The sequence below is a fragment of the Manis javanica genome, chromosome 3, assembly GCF_040802235.1.
Source record: "Manis javanica isolate MJ-LG chromosome 3, MJ_LKY, whole genome shotgun sequence".
Lineage (NCBI taxonomy): Eukaryota > Metazoa > Chordata > Mammalia > Pholidota > Manidae > Manis > Manis javanica.
The window spans coordinates 82,900,947-82,921,317 of NC_133158.1; the positions used below are offsets into that span (position 1 = coordinate 82,900,947).

The 20,371-nt window shown below is 39.7% G+C and overlaps 1 non-coding gene across 1 annotated transcript; it reads right to left on the reverse strand.

The window, feature by feature from the left end:
- Positions 1 to 16,235: 16,235 nt before the first annotated feature.
- LOC118968994 (U6 spliceosomal RNA) lies at positions 16,236 to 16,339 on the reverse strand. Its single transcript, XR_005056880.1, has one exon. It is a non-coding gene; the product is annotated as a U6 spliceosomal RNA (small nuclear RNA).
- Between the last annotated feature and the right edge of the window lie 4,032 nt (positions 16,340 to 20,371).

A 20,371-nucleotide genomic window follows, 5' to 3' on the forward strand; every position in this document is an offset into this window, starting at 1 on the left:
CACTGAAAGAACTCCAGAGCATAAGTTAGATTTGGAACTGGCCAGATCAAAGCTTCACAAATTAAAGAACCATTTAGAGCTATTAAAAATAAGTGAGATGCCAAATACACTTTTTTTTTTTTTTTTTTTTGAGAGGGCATCTCTCATATTTATTGATCAAATGGTTGTTAACAACAATAAAATTCAGTATAGGGGGGTCAACGCTCAATGTACAACCATTAATCCATCTCAAGCCTAATTCTCGTCAGTCTCCAATCTTCTGAAGCATAACGAACAAGTTCTTACATGGTGAACAAATTCTTACATAGTGAATAAATTCTTACATGGTGAACAGTACAAGGGCATTCATCACAGAAACTTTCGGTTTTGATCATGCAATATGACCTATAAACAATCAGGTCAAATATGAATATTCGTTTGATTTTTGTACTTGATTTATATGTTGATCCCACATTTCTCCTATTATTATTATTATTTTTATTTTTAATAAAATGCTGAAGTGGTAGGTAGATGCAAGATAAAGGTAGAAAACATAGTTTAGTGCTGTAAGAAGGCAAATGTAGATGATCAGATGATCAGGTGTGTGCCTATGGACTAAGTATTAATCCAGGCTAGACAAGGGCAGCAAGACATCCACGGATGCAGAAGATTTCTCTCAAAGCAGGGGGGGTGAGGTTCTGAGCCTCACCTCTGTTGATCCCCAAATTCTCACCTGATGGCCCCCCTGCGACTGTGCCTGTCTTAGGTTGTTCCTCCCTTGAGGAATCTTACCCGTCTCTGGCTAACCAGTCATCTTCCGGGGCCATACAGGGAAATGTAAAGTTGGTAAGTGAGAGAGAAGCCATATTGTTTGCAAAGGTTAGCTTTTTACTTCTTTGCAGATTTATGCCCTGTGGCTTCTATGCCCAGCATTTGTCTCGAGGTATCTTTACCACCTGGAGGAATTATGATACTCGGTAAATTCGATCTGAGGCACGAATTCTATTTAAGGGTTGTAATTAGGAAAGAAGAAGAAAAGCTATAGATGTAGCATATGAAGGAAACTTGGGAGGATTGATTATTTCTTTGACATATCTTCTTGTATAGTACCTTAAGTATGTATAGGTTTTAAACTACTAACTAATTTGCACACACATATTAACATAATAGGAATACGGTGACATAAACAAAGCAAATCTATAATTACCATCCATCTCCAGTGAAGCCAAGAAAACCAGTTAGGCACCCTAGGCATTTGTGAAAATTTATCTATGATATGATGGATATTGTCCAACTGTACTTGAACCATCAGACAAATTAAAGCAGCCCATTTCTGGGATCTGTTCACATCCCATATGTTCTTTTAACCATAGATAGTCTATAGTCATGAGATTTTGGGGTGCTACAACTTGCACCCCTCCCAACTCCTGGTTGAGTTCCAACAGTACAGATCCGGTCAAATTCGTTGTCTCACTGTATGCACATGCCAGCCTAGACATCTCCCTCCTCATTCTTATGGCAAGTCCAGGAGACGGTGGGCTGGATGCAACCACAACCGCAGCATCGTCCGGATCCCTGTGGAGGCTTTTTGATGATCATCCCCCGGCACAAGTCCTCCAGAGAGTGCTGATGCCGGAAGCTCCTCCTCATATCGTATCTTAGTTCATTTTCTGGGTATCCAAGCTAGGCCTTGATTTTCTGCATAGAAACAAAGAGACCCTTTGCCCACACTTTGACATGCCCTCTATACCACTGTGCAGAAGTCATTGGAGGTCAGCACACAGTAACTGCTTTTTTTTTTTTTTTTTTTTAATTAAGAGAAAGGAATATTATCAGAAAAGAGTACCTCCATAGCTGATCATCTGACACCCTTTAAGTGATCAACATTAAGGATATTTAAAGCATGCGTTGATCTTTGATTTACCAATAGTTTTATCCTGTTAAGGAGTAATCCCCCTTTTCTTTCTTTCTTTCTTTCTTTCTTTTTTTTTTTTTTTTTTAATTTTTAATCTACACTTACATGAAGAATACTATGTTTACTATGCTCTCCCCTATATCAGGTCCCCCCTAACAACCACATTACGGTTACTGTCCATCAGCTTAGCAAAATGTTGTAGAGTCACTACTTGTCCTCTCTGTGTTGTGCAGCCCACCCTCCCCTTGCTCCCTCCCCCCCATGCATGCTAATCTTAATACCCCCCTTCTTCTTCCCCCCCCTTATCCCTCCCTGCCCACCCATCCTCCCAGTTCCTTTCCCTTTGGTACCTGTTAGTCCATTTTTGGGTTCTGTAATTCCACTGCTGTTTTGTTCCTTCAGTTTTTCCTTTGTTCCTATACTCCTCAGATGAGTGACATCATTTGGTATTTCTCTTTCTCCGCTTGGCTTATTTCACTGAGCATAATACTCTCCAGCTCCATCCATGTTGCTGCAAATGGTTGGATTTTTCCACTTCTTATGGCTGAGTAGTATTCCATTGTGTATATGTACCACATCTTCTTTATCCATTCATCTACCGATGGACATTTAGGTTGCTTCAATTCTTGGCTATTGTAAATAGTGCTGCGATAAACATAGGAGTGCATCTGTCTTTCTCAAACTTGATTGCTGCGTTCTTAGGGTAAATTCCTAGGAGTGGAATTCCTGGGTCAAATGGTAGGTCTGTTTTGAGCATTTTGATGCACCTCCATACTGCTTTCCACAATGGTTGAACTAATTTACATTCCCACCAGCAGTGTAGGAGGGTTCCCCTTTCTCCACAGCCTCGCCAACATTTGTTGTTGTTTGTCTTTTGGATGGCAGCTATCCTTACTGGTGTGAGGTGATACCTCATTGTAGTTTTAATTTGCATTTCTCTGATAATTAGCGATGTGGAGCATCTTTTCATGTGTCTCTTGGCCATCTGTATTTCTTTTTTGGAGAACTGTCTGTTCAGTTCCTCTGCCCATTTTTTAATTGGGTTATTTGTTTTTTGTTTGTTGAGGCGTGTGAGCTCTTTATATATTCTGGACGTCAAGCCTTTATCGGATCTGTCATTTTCAAATATATTCTCCCATACTGTAGGGTTCCTTTTTGTTCTATTGATGGTGTCTTTCGCTGTACAGAAGCTTTTCAGCTTAATGTAGTCCCACTTGCTCATTTTTGCTGTTGTTTTCCTTGCCCGGGGAGATATGTTCAAGAAGAGATCACTCATGTTTATGTCTAAGAGGTTTTTGCCTATGTTTTTTTCCAAGAGTTTAATGGTTTCATGACTTACATTCAGGTCTTTGATCCATTTTGAGTTTACCTTTGTATATGGGGTTAGACAATGGTCCAGTTTCATTCTCCTACATGTAGCTGTCCAGTTTTGCCAGCACCATCTGTTGAAGAGACTGTCATTTTGCCATTGTATGTCCATGGCTCCTTTATCAAATATTAATTGACCATATATGTTTGGGTTAATTTCTGGAGTCTCTAATCTGTTCCACTGGTCTGTGGCTCTGTTCTTGTGCCAGTACCAAATTGTCTTGATTACTATGGCTTTGTAGTAGAGCTTGAAGTTGGGGAGTGAGATCCCCCCTACTTTATTCTTCTTTTTCAGGATTGCTTTGGCTATTCGGGGTCTTTGGTGTTTCCATATGAATTTTTGAATTATTTGTTCCAATTCATTGAAGAATGTTGCTGGTAATTTGAGAGGGATTGCATCGAATCTGTATATTGCTTTGGGCAGGATGGCCATTTTGACGATATTAATTCTTCCTAGCCATGAGCATGGGATGAGTTTCCATTTATTAGTGTCCCCTTTAATTTCTCTTAAGAGTGACTTGTAGTTTTCAGAGTATAAGTCTTTCACTTCTTTGGTTAGGTTTATTCCTAGGTATTTTATTCTTTTTGATGCAATGGTGAATGGAATTGTTTTCCTGATTTCTCTTTCTATTGATTCGTTGTTAGTGTATAGGAAAGCTACAGATTTCTGTGTGTTAATTTTGTATCCTGCAACTTTGCTGTATTCCGATATCAGTTCTAGTAGTTTTGGAGTGGAGTCTTTAGGGTTTTTTATGTACAGTATCATATCATCTGCAAATAGTGACAGTTTAACTTCTTCTTTACCAATCTGGATTCCTTGTATTTCTTTGTTTTGTCTGATTGCCGTGGCTAGGACCTCCAGTACTATGTTAAATAACAGTGGGGAGAGTGGGCATCCCTGTCTGGTTCCCGATCTCAGTGGAAATGCTTTCAGCTTCTTGCTGTTCAGTATAATGCTGGCTGTGGGTTTATCATATATGGCCTTTATTATGTTGAGGTACTTGCCCTCTATTCCCATTTTGCTGAGAGTTTTTATCATGAATGGATGTTGAATTTTGTCAAATGCTTTTTCAGCATCTATGGAGATGATCATGTGGTTTTTGTCTTTCTTTTTGTTGATGTGGTGGATGATGTTGATGGATTTTCGAATGTTGTACCATCCTTGCATCCCTGGGATGAACCCCACTTGGTCATGGTGTATGATCCTTTTGATATACTGTTGAATTCTGTTTGCTAATATTTTATTGAGTATTTTTGCATCTACATTCATCAGGGATATTGGTCTGTAATTTTCTTTTTTGGTGGGGTCTTTTCCTGGTTTTGGTATTAGGGTGATGTTGGCTTCATAGAATGAGTTTGGGAGTATTCCCTCTTCTTCTATTTTGTGGAACACTTTAAGGAGAATGGGTATTATGTCTTCTCTGTGTGTCTGATAAAATTCCGAGGTAAACCCGTCCGGCCCCGGAGTTTTGTTCTTGGGTAGTTTTTTGATTACTGGTTCAATTTCTTTGCTTGTAATTGGTTTGTTTAACTTTTGTGTTTCTTCCTTGGTCAGTCTTGGGAGGTTGTATTTTTCTAGGAAGTTGTCCATTTCTTCTAGGTTTTCCAGCTTGTTGGCATATAGGATTTCATAGTAGTCTTTAATAATTCTTTGTATTTCTGTGGAGTCTGTCGTGATTTTTCCATTCTCATTTCTGATTATGTTGATTTGTGTTGACTCTCTTTTTCTCTTAATAAGTTGGGCTAGAGGCTTATCTATTTTGTTTATTTTCTCAAAGAACCAGCTCTTGGTTTCGTTGATTTTTGCTATTGTTTTATTCTTCTCAATTTTGTTTATTTCTTCTCTGATCTTTATTATGTCCCTCCTTCTGCTGACTTTAGGCCTCATTTGTTCTTCTTTTTCCAGTTTTAATAATTGTGATGTTAGACTATTCATTTGGGATTGTTCTTCCTTCTTCAAGTGTGCCTGGATTGCTATATACTTGCCTCTTAAGACTGCTTTCGCTGCATCCCACAGAAGTTGGGGCTTAGTGTTGTTGTTGTCATTTGTTTCTATATATTCCTTGATCTCTATTTTGATTTGTTCATTGATCCATTGATTATTTAGTAGCATGTTGTTAAGCCTCCATGTGTTTGTGAGCCTTTTTGTTTTCTTTGTAGAATTTATTCTACTTTCATACCTTTGTGGTCTGAAAAATTGGTTGGTAGAATTTCAATATTTTGGAATTTACTGAGGCTCTTTTTGTGAGCTAGTATGTGGTCTATTCTGGAGAATGTTCCATGTGCACTTGAGAAGAATGTGTATCCTGTTGCTTTTGGATGTAGAGTTCTGTAGATGTCTATTAGGTCCATCTGTTCTAGTGTGTTGTTCAGTGCCTGTGTGTCTTTACTTATTTTCTGCCCGGTGGATCTATCCTTTGGGGTGAGTGGTGTGTTGAAGTCTCCTACAATGAATGCATTGCAGTCTATTTCCCTCTTTAGTTCTGTTAGTATTTGCTTCACATATGCTGGTGCTCCTGTATTGGGTGCATATATATTTAGAATGGTTATATCCTCTTGTTGGACTGAGCCCTTTATCATTATGTAGTGGACTTCTTTATCTCTTGTTACTTTCTTTGTTTTGAAGTCTATTTTGTCTGATATTAGTACTGCAACCCCTGCTTTCTTCTCACTGTTGTTTGCCTGAAATATGTTTTTCCATCCCTTGACTTTTAGTCTATGCTTATCTTTGGGTTTAAGGTGAGTTTCTTGTAAGCAGCATATAGATGGGTCTTGTTTTTTTATCCATTCTATTACTCTATGTCTTTTGATTTGTGCATTAAGTCCATTTACATTTAGGGTGACTAGTGAGAGATATGTACTTATTGCCATTTCAGGCTTTAGATTCGTGGTTACCAAAGGTTCAAGGTTAGCTTCTTTAGTATCTTACTGCCTAACTTAGCTCGCTTATTGAGCTGTTATATACACTGTCTGGAGAGTCTTTTCTTCTCTCCCTTCTTATTCCTCCTCCTCCATTCTTCATATGTTGTGTGTTTTGTTCTGTGCTCTTTTTAGGGGTGCTCCCATCTAGAGCAGTCCCTGTAGGATGCCCTGTAGAGGTGGTTTGTGGGAAGCAAATTCCCTCAGCTTTTGCTTGTCTGGGAATTGTTTAATCCCACCATCATATTTAAATGATAGTCGTGCTGGATACAGTATCCTTGGTTCAAGGCCCTTCTGTTTCATTGCATTAAGTATATCATGCCATTCTCTTCTGGCCTGTAGGGTTTCTGTTGAGAAGTCTGATGTTAGCCTGATTGGTTTTCCTTTATAGGTGACCTTTTTCTCTCTAGCTGCCTTTAAAACTCTTTCCTTGTCCTTGATCCTTGCCATTTTAATTATTATGTGTCTTGGTGTTGTCCTCCTTGGATCCTTTCTGTTGGGAGTTCTGTGTAATTCCATGGTCTGTTCGATTATTTCCTCCCCCAGTTTGGGAAAGTTTTCAGCAATTATTTCTTCAAAGACACTTTCTATTCCTTTTCCTCTTTCTTCCTCTTCTGGTATCCCTATAATACGAATGTTTTTCCTTTTGTATTGGTCACATATTTCTCTTAGTGTTGTTTCATTCCTGGAGATCCTTTTATCTCTCTCTATGTCAGCTTCTATACGTTCCTGTTCTCTGGCTTCTATTCCTTCAATGGCCTCTTGCATCTTATCCATTCTGCTTATAAATCCTTCCAGGGATTGTTTCACTTCTGTGATCTCTTTCCTGACATCTGTGATCTCCTTCCGGACTTCATCCCACTGCTCTTGCATTTTTCTCTGCATCTCATCCCACTGCTCTTGCATTTTTCTCTGCATCTCATCCCACTGCTTTTGCATTTTTCTCTGCATCTCATCCCATTGCTCTTGCATTTTTCTCTGCATCTCTGTCAGCATGTTCATGATTTTTATTTTGAATTCTTTTTCAGGAGGACTAGTTAGTTCTGTCTCCTTCTCAGGTATTGTCTCTGTGATCTTTGTCTGCCTGTAGTTTTGCCTTTTCATGGTGATAGAGATAGTTTGCAGAGCTGGTACAAGTGACTGCTGGGAGAGCTTCCCTTCTTGTTGGTTTGTAGCCTTTTCCTGGGAGACTAGCAACCTCTAGTTGCTTGTGCTGGGCAGCTGTGCGCAGACAGGGCTTCTGCTTCCCGCCCAGTTGCTTTGGGGTTTATCTCCGCTGTTGCTGTGGGCTTGGCCTGGCTGGGGCTGTTCCTCCAAAATGGTGGAGCCCCGTTGGATGGGGAGCGGCCAGGAGGCTATTTATCTCCGTAAGGGGCCTCTGTGCTCCCTGCTGCCCAGAGGGTTAGAGTGCCCAGAGATCCCCAGATTCCCTGCCTCTGGTCTAAGTGACCTGTCCTGCCCCTTTAAGACTTCCAAAAAGCACTCTCCAAACCAAAACAACAACAGCAACAATGAGAGAGGGAACAGAAAGAAAGAAAAAAAAAAGGAAAAAACAAGCGATTTTTTTTTTTTTTTTCCTCAGTTGCCGGTCCCAGGCACCCGCTCACTGGTCCTGCTGCCCTGTCTCCCTAGCACCAGGGTCCCTGTCCTTTCAAGGTTTCCAAAAAGCACCCACCCACCGGTCCCGCAGGGAAGCAACGCTCGATGTTCTTTGTCCTCAGGCACTGGTCCCAGGCACCCGCTCACCAGTCCCGCCACCCTGCCTCCCTAGCACCAGGGTCCCTGTCCCTTTTAGGCTTCCAAAAAGCACTCGCAGAAAAGGAAAAAAAAAAGGGGAAAAACGCGTGATTTCCTCTGTCCTCAAGTGCCGGTCTCAGGCACCCGCCCACTGGTCCCGCAGGGAAAAACGTGGGATATTCTTTGTCCTCAGGCGGCGGTCCCAGGCACCCGCTCACCAGTCCCGCCACCCTGCCTCCCTAGCACTGGGGTCCCCGTCCCTTCAAGGCTTCCAAAAAGCGCTCGCCAAAAAGAGAGAGAAAAAAAAAAGGAAAAACGCGCGACCTCCTCCTTCCTCAGGCACTGGTCTCAGGCACCCGCCCGCCGGTCCCGCAGGGAGAAACGCGGGATATTCTTTGTCCTCCGGCGCCGTTTCCAGGCACCTGCTCACCGGTCCCGCCACCCTGCCTCCCCAGCAACGGGGGCCCGTCCCTCTAAGTCTTCCAAAAAGCGCTCGCCAGGAAAAAAAAAAAAAAACCGCTCTGGTTTCTCTCCACCCGCCGGGAGCCGGGGAGAGGGGCGCTCGGGTCCCGCCGGGCCGGGGCTTGTATCTTACCCCCTTCGCAAGGCGCTGGTTCCTTGCAGGTGTGGATGTGGTCTGGATGTTGTCCTGTGTCCTGTGGTCTCTATTTTAGGAAGATTTTTCTTTGTTATATTTTCAAAGCTCTATGTGTTTTTGGGAGGAGATTTCCACTGCTCTACTCACGCCGCCATCCTGGCTCCGCCCCCCCCCAAATACACTTTTAAGGAGGACTATTAACAATTCAATTGTCAAGCAAACAATGAATCCTTTAGAAGGTAGAACATGTGAATAGTTTTTGTTTGTTTGTTTGTTTTAGACCAAAAGAACACCAACAAAAAAACCTTTCTGGGGGATCACGGGAAGAAGGCGGCATGAGTATTTCAGAGGAAATCTCCTCCCCAAAACATATATATTTATGAAAATACAATAAATGCAACTATTCCTAAAAGAGACACCAGTGGATGCAGTACAACAGCCAGGATACATCTACATCTGCTAGAACTCACCGCGGCCAGGCAGGACCCAAATGCTCCTACACCCCAAAACCCAGCGGGAAGAAAGGAGTTGGAATGGGGAGGGAGTGAAAGCCCAGAACTGCTAAACAACCAGCTCTAGAAATCCGCAACCCAGAATGCAGACACAAGGTGCACGAGGTGCTGGATATTAGAGAAACGGAAAAGCAAAATCTGTGGGCAGGTCCCTGCAACCGGCACCCCTGAGACAAAAGAAAAGCGAGTGCTTTCTGTAAATCTTAAAGAGACAGGACTCGATAGCTGGACAAAGTTGTCCCGGCAGCTGGGAATACCGGGGAAACATAGTTGCCCTAAACGGAGGCAGTGCAGCTCTGAAGCCCCTCACAGCACTAAGCAGCCTGCCAGTCATTCCTCCAACTGGTGTGGACCCTGACACATGGGCCCAGTAACAGGAGAGTGGCAGTGCGCACTGGGGATGGCAGCACCGGAAGGAACCAAGAGCAGATCCGTGTGCCGCAGGAGAGGTTTGTGCTAGCCAGGAGAGGTTTGTGCTAGCCCGTAATGGCGCAACTGAACAGCCTGGACTCGTGTGCACCAGCAGAAGTGAAGCCAGAGCCCAGTAGAGGCCTGCGCGGAAGAGCCCCGTGCGCACCTGCAGCGGAGCCAAAGGGAGCAGGCGTGCTTCCAGCAGCCGACCAGAATCCCAGCCCAATGCACAGCCGCCCAGGCCAGACCCAAAGGTCGCTGCTGCCACCCAGCTGCCTGGCAGGATCACTGCTAGCATGGAGGAGTGCACCTGGCGTGCCTGCCACTCCCCACAGGGTTCCGCACTGCTCTGACAGACACCCTGCCCAGAGCAGCTGAGGGGACTAACCCGGTGGCTGCTCCAGGAGTGCAGGTAACTGTCATAGGCAGCGGAGAAGGGCAAGTCATCCAGCAAACAGGAAAGGGCTTTCTTCTCCCAGCTGACACACCTGTAACCTGCCTACAGCCACTGCTATCACCATGAAAAGGCAAAAAAATCTGATCCAGCCCAAGATAGTTACACCTGAGAGAGGATCTGCGGAGGCAGACCTAGGCAGTCTCCCTGAAAAAGAATTCAAAATAAAAATCATAAACATGTTGACAGAGCTGCAGAGAAATATGCAAGAGCTAAGGGATGAAGTCCAGAGGGAGATTACAGATGTCCAGAGGGAGATTACAGACATCTGGAGGGAGATTACAGAAGTGAAACAAACTCTGGAAGGATTTATAAGCAGAATGGATAAGATGCAGGAGGCCATTGATGGAATAGAAACCAGAGAACAGGAATGCATAGAAGCAGATGAAGAGAGAGATAAAAGGATCTCCAGGAATGAGACAATATTAAGAAAACTGTGTGACCAATCCAAAAGGAACAATATCCACATTATAGGGGTACCAGAGGAAGAAGAGAGAGGAAAAGGGATACAAAGAGTCTTTGAAGAAATAATTACTAAGAACCTCCCAAACTGGGGGAGGAAATAGTTGCTCAGACTACGGAGGCACACAGAACTCCCGAGAGACGGGATCCAAAGAGGACAACACCAAGACACATAATAATTAAAATGGCAAAGATCAAGACAAGGACAGAGTATTAAAGGGAGCCAGAGAGAGTAAGAAGGTCACTTACAAAGAAAAACACATCAGGTTATCATCAGACTTCTCAACAGAAACCTTGCAGGCCAGAAGAGAATGGCATGATATATTTAATGAAATAAAACAGAAGGGCCTTGAAACAAGGATACTGTATCCAGCACGATTATCATTTAAATATGAAGGAGGGATTAAACAATTCCCAGACAAGCAAAAGTTGAGGGAATTTGCCTCCCACAAACCACCTGTACAGGTTATCTTAGAGGGACTGCTCTACATGGGAGCATGCCTAAAAAGAGCACAGAACAAAAACACCCAACATATGAAGAATGGAGGAGGAGGAAAAAGAAGGGAAAGAAATAATCATCAGACTGTGTTTATAACAGCTCAATAAGTGAAAGAGGTCAGACACTAAGGTAGTAAACAAGCTAACTTTGAACCTTTGGTAACCACAAATCTAAAGCCTGCAACGGCAATAAGTACATATCTTTCAATAATCACCCTAAATGTAAAGGGACTGAATGCACCAATCAAAAGACACAGAGTAACAGAATGGAAAAAAAAAGCAAGACCCATCTACATGCTGCTTACAAGAGACTCACCTCAAAACCAAAGACATGCACAGATTAAAAGTCAAGGGATGAAGAAAGATATTTCTTGCAAACAACAGAGAGAAAAAAGCAGGTGTTGCAATACTAGTATCAGACAAAATAGACTTCAAAATAAAGAGAGTAACAAGAGATAAAGAAGGACATTACATAATGATAAAGGGCTCAGTCCAACAAGAGGATGTAACCATTATAAACATATATGCACCCAATACAGGAGCACCAATATAAATGAAACAAATGGTAACAGAATTAAAGGAGGAAATAGAATGCAAAGCATTCATTTTGGGAGACTTTAATGCAAGACTCACTCCAAAGGACAGATCCACCAGACAAAAAATAAGTAAGGACACAGAGGCACTGAACAACATGCTAGAACAGATGGACCTAATAGACATCTATAGAACTCTACATGCAAAAGCAACAGGATACACATTTTTCTCAACTGCACATAGAACATTCTCCGGAATAGACCACATAGTAGGCCACAAAAAGAACCTCAGTAAATTCCAAAAGTTTGAAATCCTACCAGCCAACTTTTCAGACCACAAAGGTATAAAACTAGAAATAAATTGTACCAAGAAAGCAAAAAGGCTCACAAACACACGGAGGCTTAACAACATGCTCCTAAATAATCAATGGATCAATAACCAAATTAAAATGGAGATCCAGCAATATATGGAAACAAATGACAATAACAACACAAAGCCCCAACTTCTGTGGGACACAGCAAAAGCAGTCTTAAGAAGAATGTATATAGCAATCCAGACATATTTAAAGAAGGAAGAATAATCCCAAATAAATAGTCTAATGTCACAATTATAGAAATTGGAAAAAGAAGAACAAATGAGGCCTAAGGTCAGCAGACAGAGGGACATAATAAAGATCAGAGAAGAAATAAATAAAATTGAGAAGAATAAAACAATAGGAAAATATCAATGAAACCAAGAGCAGGTTCTTTGTGAAAATAAACAAAATAGATAAGCATCTAGCCAGACTTATTAAGAGAAAAAAATAGTCAACACACATCAACAGAATCAGAAACGAGAAAGGAAAAATCATGACAGACCCCACAGAAATACAAAGAATCATTAGAGAATACTATGAAAACCTATATGCTAACAAGCTGGAAAACCTAGGAGAAATGGATAACTTCCTAGAAAAATACAACCTTCCAAGACTGACCAAGGAAGAAAAACAAAATCTAAACAAACCAATTACCAGTAAAGAAATTGAAATGGTAATCAAAAAACTACCCTAGAAAAAAACCCTCAGGCCAGATGGTTTTACCTAAGAATTTTATCAGACATACAGAGAAGACATAACACCCATTCTCCTTAAAGTTTTCCAAAAAATGGAAGAGGAGGAAATACTCCCAAACTCATTCTATGAATCCAGCATCACCCTAATACCAAAACCAGGCAAAGACCCCACCAAAAAAGAAAACTTCAGACCAATATCCCTGATGAATGTAGATGCAAAAATACTCAACAAAATATTAGTAAACCGCATTCAAAAATACATCAAGAGGATCATACACCATGACCAAGTGGGATTCATCGCAGGGAGGCAAGGATGGTACATTAACAAATCTATCAACATCATCCACCACATCAACAAAAAGAAAGACAAAAACCACATGATCATCTCCATAGATGCTGAAAAAGCATTCAACAAAATTCAACATCAATTCATGATAATAACTCTCAACAAAATAGGCATAGAGGGCAAGTACCTCAACATAATAAAGGCCATATATGATCAACCCACAGCTAACATCATACTGAACAGCGAGAGGCTGAAACCTTTTCCTCTGAGATCGGTAACTAGACAGGGATGCCCACTATCCCCACTGTTACTCAACATAGTACTGGAGGTCCTAGCCATGGCAATCAGACAGAACAAAGAAATACAAGGAATCCAGATTGGTAAAGAAGAAGTCAAACTGTCACTATTTGCAGATGACATGATATTGTACCTAAAAAACCCTAAACACTCCACTCCAAAACTTCTAGAACTGATACTGGAATTCAGCAAAGTTGCAGGATACAAAATTAACACACAGAAATCTATACACTAACAATGAACTAATAGAAAGAGAAATCAGGAAAACAACTCCATTCAGAATAGCATCCAAAAGAATAAAATACCTAGGAATAAACCTAACCAAGGAAGTGAAAGACCTATACCCTGAAAACTACAAGACACTCTTAAGAGAAATTAAAGAGGTCACTAACAAATGGAAACTCATCCCATGCTCCTTGCTAAGAAGAATTAATATAGTCAAAATGGCCATCCTGCCCCAAGCAACATACAAATTCGATGCAATTCCTATCAAATTACCAACAGCATTCTTCAATGAACTGGAACAAGTAGTTCAAAAATTCATATGGAACCATCAAAGACCCCAAATAGCTAAAGCAATCCTGAGAAAGAAGAATACAGTGGGGGGGGAACTCACTCCCCAACTTCAAGCTCTACTACAAAGCCATTTGGTACTGGCACAAGAACAGAGCCACAGACCAGTGGAACAGAATAGAGACTCCAGACATTAACCCAAACATATATGGCCAATTAATATACAATAAAGGAGCCATGGACATACAATGGGGAAATGACAGTCTCTTCAACAGATGGTGCTGGCAAAACTGGACAGCTACATGTAAGAGAATGAAACTGGATCACTGTCTAACACCATACACAAAAGTAAGTTCGAAATGGATCAAAGACCTGAATGTAAGTCATGACACCATAAAACTCTTAGAAAAAAACATAGGCAAAAATCTCATGGACATAAACATGAGTGACTTCTTCATGAACACATCTCCCCAGGCAAGGGAAAGAAAGGCAAAAATAAAGAAGTGAAACTATACCAAGCTAAAAAGCTTCTGTACAGCAAAGGACACCATCAATAGAACAAAACGGTATCCTACAGTATGGGAGAATATATTCATAAATGACAGATCCAATAAAGGATTGATATCCAAAATATATAAAGAGCTCACATGCCTCAACAAACAAAAAGCAAATAATCCAATTAAAAAATGGGCTGAGGAGCTGAATAGTCAGTTCTCTAAAGAAGAAATCCAGGTGGCTAACAGTCACATGAAAAGATGCTCCACATTGCTAATCATCAGAAAAATGCAAATTAAAACCACAATGAGATATCACCTCACACCAGTAAGGATCGCCACCATTGAAAAAACAAACAACAACAAATGTTGGTGAGGTTGTGGAGAAAGGGGAACCCTCCTACACTGCTGGTGGGATTGTAAAATAGTTCAACCATTGTGGAAAGCAGTATGGAGGTTCCTCAGAATGCTCAAAATAGAAATACCACTTGACCCAGGAATTCCACTTCTAGGAATTTACCCTAAGAATGCAGCACTCCAGTTTGAAAAAGACAGATGCATCCCTATGTTTATTGCTGCACTGTTTACAATAGCCAAGATATGGAAGCAACCTAAATGTCCATCAGTTGACGAATGGATAAAGAAGATGTGGTACATATACACAGTGGATTATTACGCAGCCATAAGAAAAAACAGATCCTACCATTCACAACAACATGGATGGAGCTAGAGGGTATTATGCTCAGTGAAATAAGCCAGGCGGAGAAGGACAAGTACCAAATCATTTCACTCATATGTGGAGTATAAGAAGAAAGGAAAACTTAAGGAACAAAACAGCAGCAGAATTACAGAACCCAATAATGGACTACTAGTTACCAAAGGGAAAGGGACTGGGGACGATGGGTGGGAAGTGTGGGATAAGGGTGGGGAAAAAGAAAGAGTGCATTACGATTAGCATGTATGTTGCGTGGGGGGCACGGGGAAGGCTGTGCAGCACAGAGAAGACAAGTAGTGATTTTACAGCTTCTTACTACACAGATGGACAGTGACTGTGAAGGGGTATGTAGGGGGGACTTGGTGAAGGGGGGAACCTAGTAAACATAATGTTCTTTCTGTAATTGTAGATTAATTATACCAAAATAAAAAAAAAAACCTTTCTACCTGGTTATGTTTTCTTCCTATTCTAAAAGGTTAATGTTCCTAATTGTATTACCGTATTGTAGCACATTTGAGCAAACACAGGAAAACAGAGAAAAACAGCAAAAGTCTATGTCTAGACTTTGGTGTAATATCTATACTATAAGTTCTAGGTCAGTACCCGAAATAAGGAAACTTAAAACAACCAAAAATTGAAACAGTGATGGACAGAGTAACAGCATGGAGGTAGAGAAGCACGTATCTACTGGGAATCAAGAAATTTGAGATCTTCCAGCTTAAGCAGTAACTGCAGTCTTGACTTCATGTTTCTCTTTTGTAAAAATACATTGAATCTAAAATCATATCAGGATGTTTTATAAGACTGAAAGTTTATGGTTTCATATTTTTAATTAACTACAACTAATTAACTAAAAAGAACTTGGGTCTTGTCTCATATTAGCTGGATTTTCTGGAGAATGATAACACATATTCATGAAACAATCCATTGATTAAATTCAGTTTATTCTTCTGGCCACTTTATTGCTTTATAATTTGAACATCACATGTAGTATGTTAAAAATATTTTTACATGTTCATTTACTCTCAATAGACTATAAATTGCTTGAGGACAGAGATAATCAGCTTCTAATGTCTTTTGTCTAGTACAGTGGCATATAGTAAGGGCTTAATCAAAACCAACCAGACTAATATTCATAGGAACTATAATAAGCCATGGGTAACAATAAAAATTTGCTCAGGTAGAGAATTTAAATATTCCTTTGATGTTGACCAAAATTTGCCTACAGTCATGGTATCTCATATTATCAAGTACCACATAGAAGCACTGTTTCTATTTGCTGGTGCTTTATTTGTGTTTTTGAAGGAATAATTCAGCATTTATCATGTCAGCAGTTCCAGAACAGTAATGAAAGACCAAGATCAAGATAAAAGTGGTTAAGCTAAGGAGAAGACTACTGTGTCAAACATAGAGATTAGGATTTCTAATTGATACACCCATTGGAAGACAGGAAAAAGGCACTGAGTATCTGGCAATGGTTTATGTATTTATTTAAAAATATGGAACGCTTCATGAATTTGCATGTCATCCTTGCACAAGGGCCATGCTAATCTCCGTATTGTTCTAATTTTAGTATATGTGCTGCCAAAGCCAGCACTGGCAATGGTTTATTTTAAAAGCCATTTCCATAACACATAGACATTTGTTTACACATCTCATTTTCCTTCTTTTCCTAACCCCCCAAATTATATATCAAAAGCAGAATATTGCAGTATCAACATATTGCAAATCTTGCTTTCAAGTTTTTGATAATTGTAGGACTGATTTCTAGCTAATTTTACCACAGCAACACTGTCACCTGGCAGGAATTGCCCCTAGGCAATTCACTCTGGATTCGATGAAACTGAGTAACAACAGAATGTCAGGGTTTATACCTTGCTTTATTCTCACGGTGGTACAATCACATCTGCATCCAGCAGTCTGCAGGTCCATAATCTACCTCCAGCTCAGAGCCTGCCCAGAGCACCGGGTGGAGCTCTTTACATAGTGACTCAGCCAATAATAGCTCATTGTCAATGGGTATGGAAGTATTAGTCTAGCAGTAGGCCAATTACATCATCAAATAGTTTAGAGTCAGGTGAGGATCCCAGCCATAGGAACTTCCATTTTCCCCACAAACTTCTATGACCAATTTCCCAAAAATGGAAATAGAGTTTGGATAATGTTCACATGTAATTACATTCTTCTACTGAATGCACTAAACAAAGCCTTACATTTTTAACGGCTGTAGGCTTATTATAATTTTATCAAAGTTGTCACAGAGATACTTTGATATGTGAAGATCTTGATGCATGACCCCAAAATTGAAAAATATGTTCCAGCTGCAGTAAATATTCTAGTATCTTCTTAACTTTAACTTGTTAAAACACCTCTTCCTTGGAGACTCAGATTGGAGATCCTCCCATGTGTGTTAAGATAGAGTAGAGGATGAGGGGTGTGAAGCAAAAGGGATTGTGTGCCAACACTAAGCAGGTATTTTAAGAGGTATTGTGTATTTTCACCAGATCCTTCTTCCATAAGAGGATCCTCTCCCATAAGAGGGAACTTCTCTTTGACCCTGGACCCCAGGATAAGAAGACCCACTGAACAGAGTAGCCAGCCTGCAGCAACTGATTTGCCACATAAGAAAAGTACTGATCTTTGTGTAAGCCACTGAGATTTTGGGGTTGTTCATTATTGCAAAGATGATACTGACTCAGAGTCTGGATTCCTTAATTATTGACAATAGGGCTTAATTTAAATTGTATCAATATCTCCCTCAACTTCCACTAGAAAGAACAACAAAGAAATGAATATTTTTCAAGATTTTTCTATTTCTATCTTTTAAAAAACATGAAAAGTAAACAATGAAAGTTTGAAGTTCTGATGGTTAAACTAATAAGGAGATAGAAATATGGGACTTACTTAATATGCAAGGCAAATACAAGATTTGTCTTCCCTTATGTATATACTTTCAATTTTTTTCAATTATTTTCTCATTTCCTTTTATCCTTTTTTTCTCCTAACTTCTTTTGTTAGGAATAGCTTGCTTATTTCCTAATATTTTGAACTTTTCTAAATATTTTACAGATTTTGTTTTTCTAATTTAATTCGTGGTGTGATGATAAAAGAATATTTCAAACATTTGAAATTTGTTTTGTGACCCTGGGGAAAGTCTGTCTTGGTGAATGAACAATGCATGCACTTGAAAAGTGTGGATTCTACAATGGTTGGGTGTAGTAGAATAAATACAAATGAAATACAAATATAAATGTAAATATAAAACCTATTGTGGATAAAGTGAAGGTTCCTATGGCCAGGATTCTCATCTGGCCCTGGTTGGCCAGCTCACTACACACATGTGGGCAATACTTTGTTATTGACTCCATATAAAGAGCTCTGCCCAGTGTTCTGGGTGATGCAGTGGCACTTCTGCTGCAGGGCTGCAGGAGAGCAGAGTCTGGCGTGGTGGCAATGGTGAGAATGGGGACTGAGATGGCTGCAGGGGCAGAGAGGCCCAGAGGCAGAGACAGGCTTGCTTTATGAAGACTTGCTCTGAATGGACAGGATTCTAGTGATTGACTTACCACCCTGGGAATAAAGTTGGGTATAAACCCTTTAACCCCAAGAACATTCCACCATCATTTCTTTGGTCTCATTGAATTCATAGTGAGCTTGTCCAGGGCTAAAACCCACTGGCAAGACATCTATAAATATAAGTTAGATTAAAGCAGTTGAGAGTGTTCATATCTTTTATACTTTTCCTCCTCCATCCTTCTTATTTTTGCTAAGAGGAATGCCAAAATCTCTGAATGTGAACTTGCTAATTTCTCCTTAAATATTTTTCCTTTTTTGTGGTGCATGAATTTGGAGGCTCTGTTATTAGCTACACACACATTTATGATTGCTAGTCTTTCTGATGAATTGGCTCTTTCATCACTATGAAACATTCCATTTATCTCAAGCATTTACTCTCTGTCTTGAGCTTTTTATAAGATTTAATATTGCCACTCCAGCCTTCTTAGGCTTATTGTTTGCCCAGTATATCTTTTTCCAACATTGTATTTTCAATTTATGTTTTTTCTATTTAAAGTATATATATGTTGTGTATTTAAAGTACATGTTTTTAACATTGTTGACTGCTTTGCCTATGTTTTTTTCTTGAAGAACACTGTGCTTTACAGTCACTAAACTAATGAAGTTTGAGCATAAGGTTTAATAGTTTACTCTGAAATATTAAAGAAATGATAGTTGCAGGACAAAAATTTCAAAAATAATCAGAAAGTATTAGTGTTCTTTCTCTTTTCTGTCTCTCCCTCTATCAGTCTCTTTCTATGTCTTCTTCCCTTTCTCTGTCTCCATCTCTCACTATCAATATGATCAATTTCAGAAGCTTATTGAACTTAGAAGAAATTCAGGCCTTTGAAGAGAATCATATTCATAAATATTTTGGCATGCACTCAAACGTCACTGGTTGGTAATGTGTTGATTTTGACAATGGACTTCTATAATTTTGCTATTTTCCTTTTCCTTCATAATAAGTCTTGTGAACCTGAAGAATTCAACAAAAGATTATTTGTGTATGTATATATGCACATATACAGATATACATATACATATACTAGATGGAAGTATATAAATATATTTTAATGATTATGTTATTAAAATTATTTCTGAATTTACATTTATTAGCCTAGATACTTTATTTTGCTGAAATGAAGGCTTTTTTACTCTGACATTGAATTGAGATCAAAGCATATTTCTAAGTAATATTCATGTGTTAAAATAATGTGCTAATATTTCCACTTACTATTTCTCCAATTACATGTTGCTAGATGAATATGTTTGAACGAAATTTTCATGTTGTGAGGCTTTATGCAAACTATGCATTGATTTTGGAAACACTGTCTATGGAATTACTCATTAGCTACTTTATAACATTATTTACTGCAGCTACAGCCTCAGTTGAATTTACATTTAGCTTGTTATTTCTTAGTAACAAATATATATATATATATATTCAAATGTTTTCTTCTTTAGATGCTTTAAGTAAAATTTTCATCATGTAGTTACTGCTTAGTTCAAATTAAAGATTGGTTTTTAAAAATATTTTCTTTGAAACAGTATCTGCCATGCCAGGGAATGTTTTCTATTCTGGTGGTATATTTGTATAACTGATTTGGATTTAACAGCTCTGAATATAAGCCAAGAAGTGCAAAATTTTATAGGCAACTAAGCATTCCTGACTTCCTGAGTTTTCAAAAGTATAATCTAGTTCCTATTTGCTATTATTTTATTTTTTTATAGATTAGTAATAGCATCTTTTCATGTACCTATTGGCAAAATGTATGTCTTTTAAAAAATGTATTTTTGGGTCCTCAGCCCATTTTTCAATTGGGTTGCTTGTTCTTATGTTATTGAGTTTTATAAGTTCTTAATGTATTTGGATAATAATCCCATATCAGAAATATTTGCAAGTATTTTCTGCCATTCAGTGTGATGGGGCCTTAGCTGCTGCAAGGGGACAATCAGGCTAGCCTGGTTGTCGCTGGGTCTCAGGGCTGGATAGGTGGGGTTCTGAACACCCACCCAGGCCAACTGAGGCTTGGCTGCTAGACTGAAACTGTGTGGTTGGGGTGCTTGCCCCTCC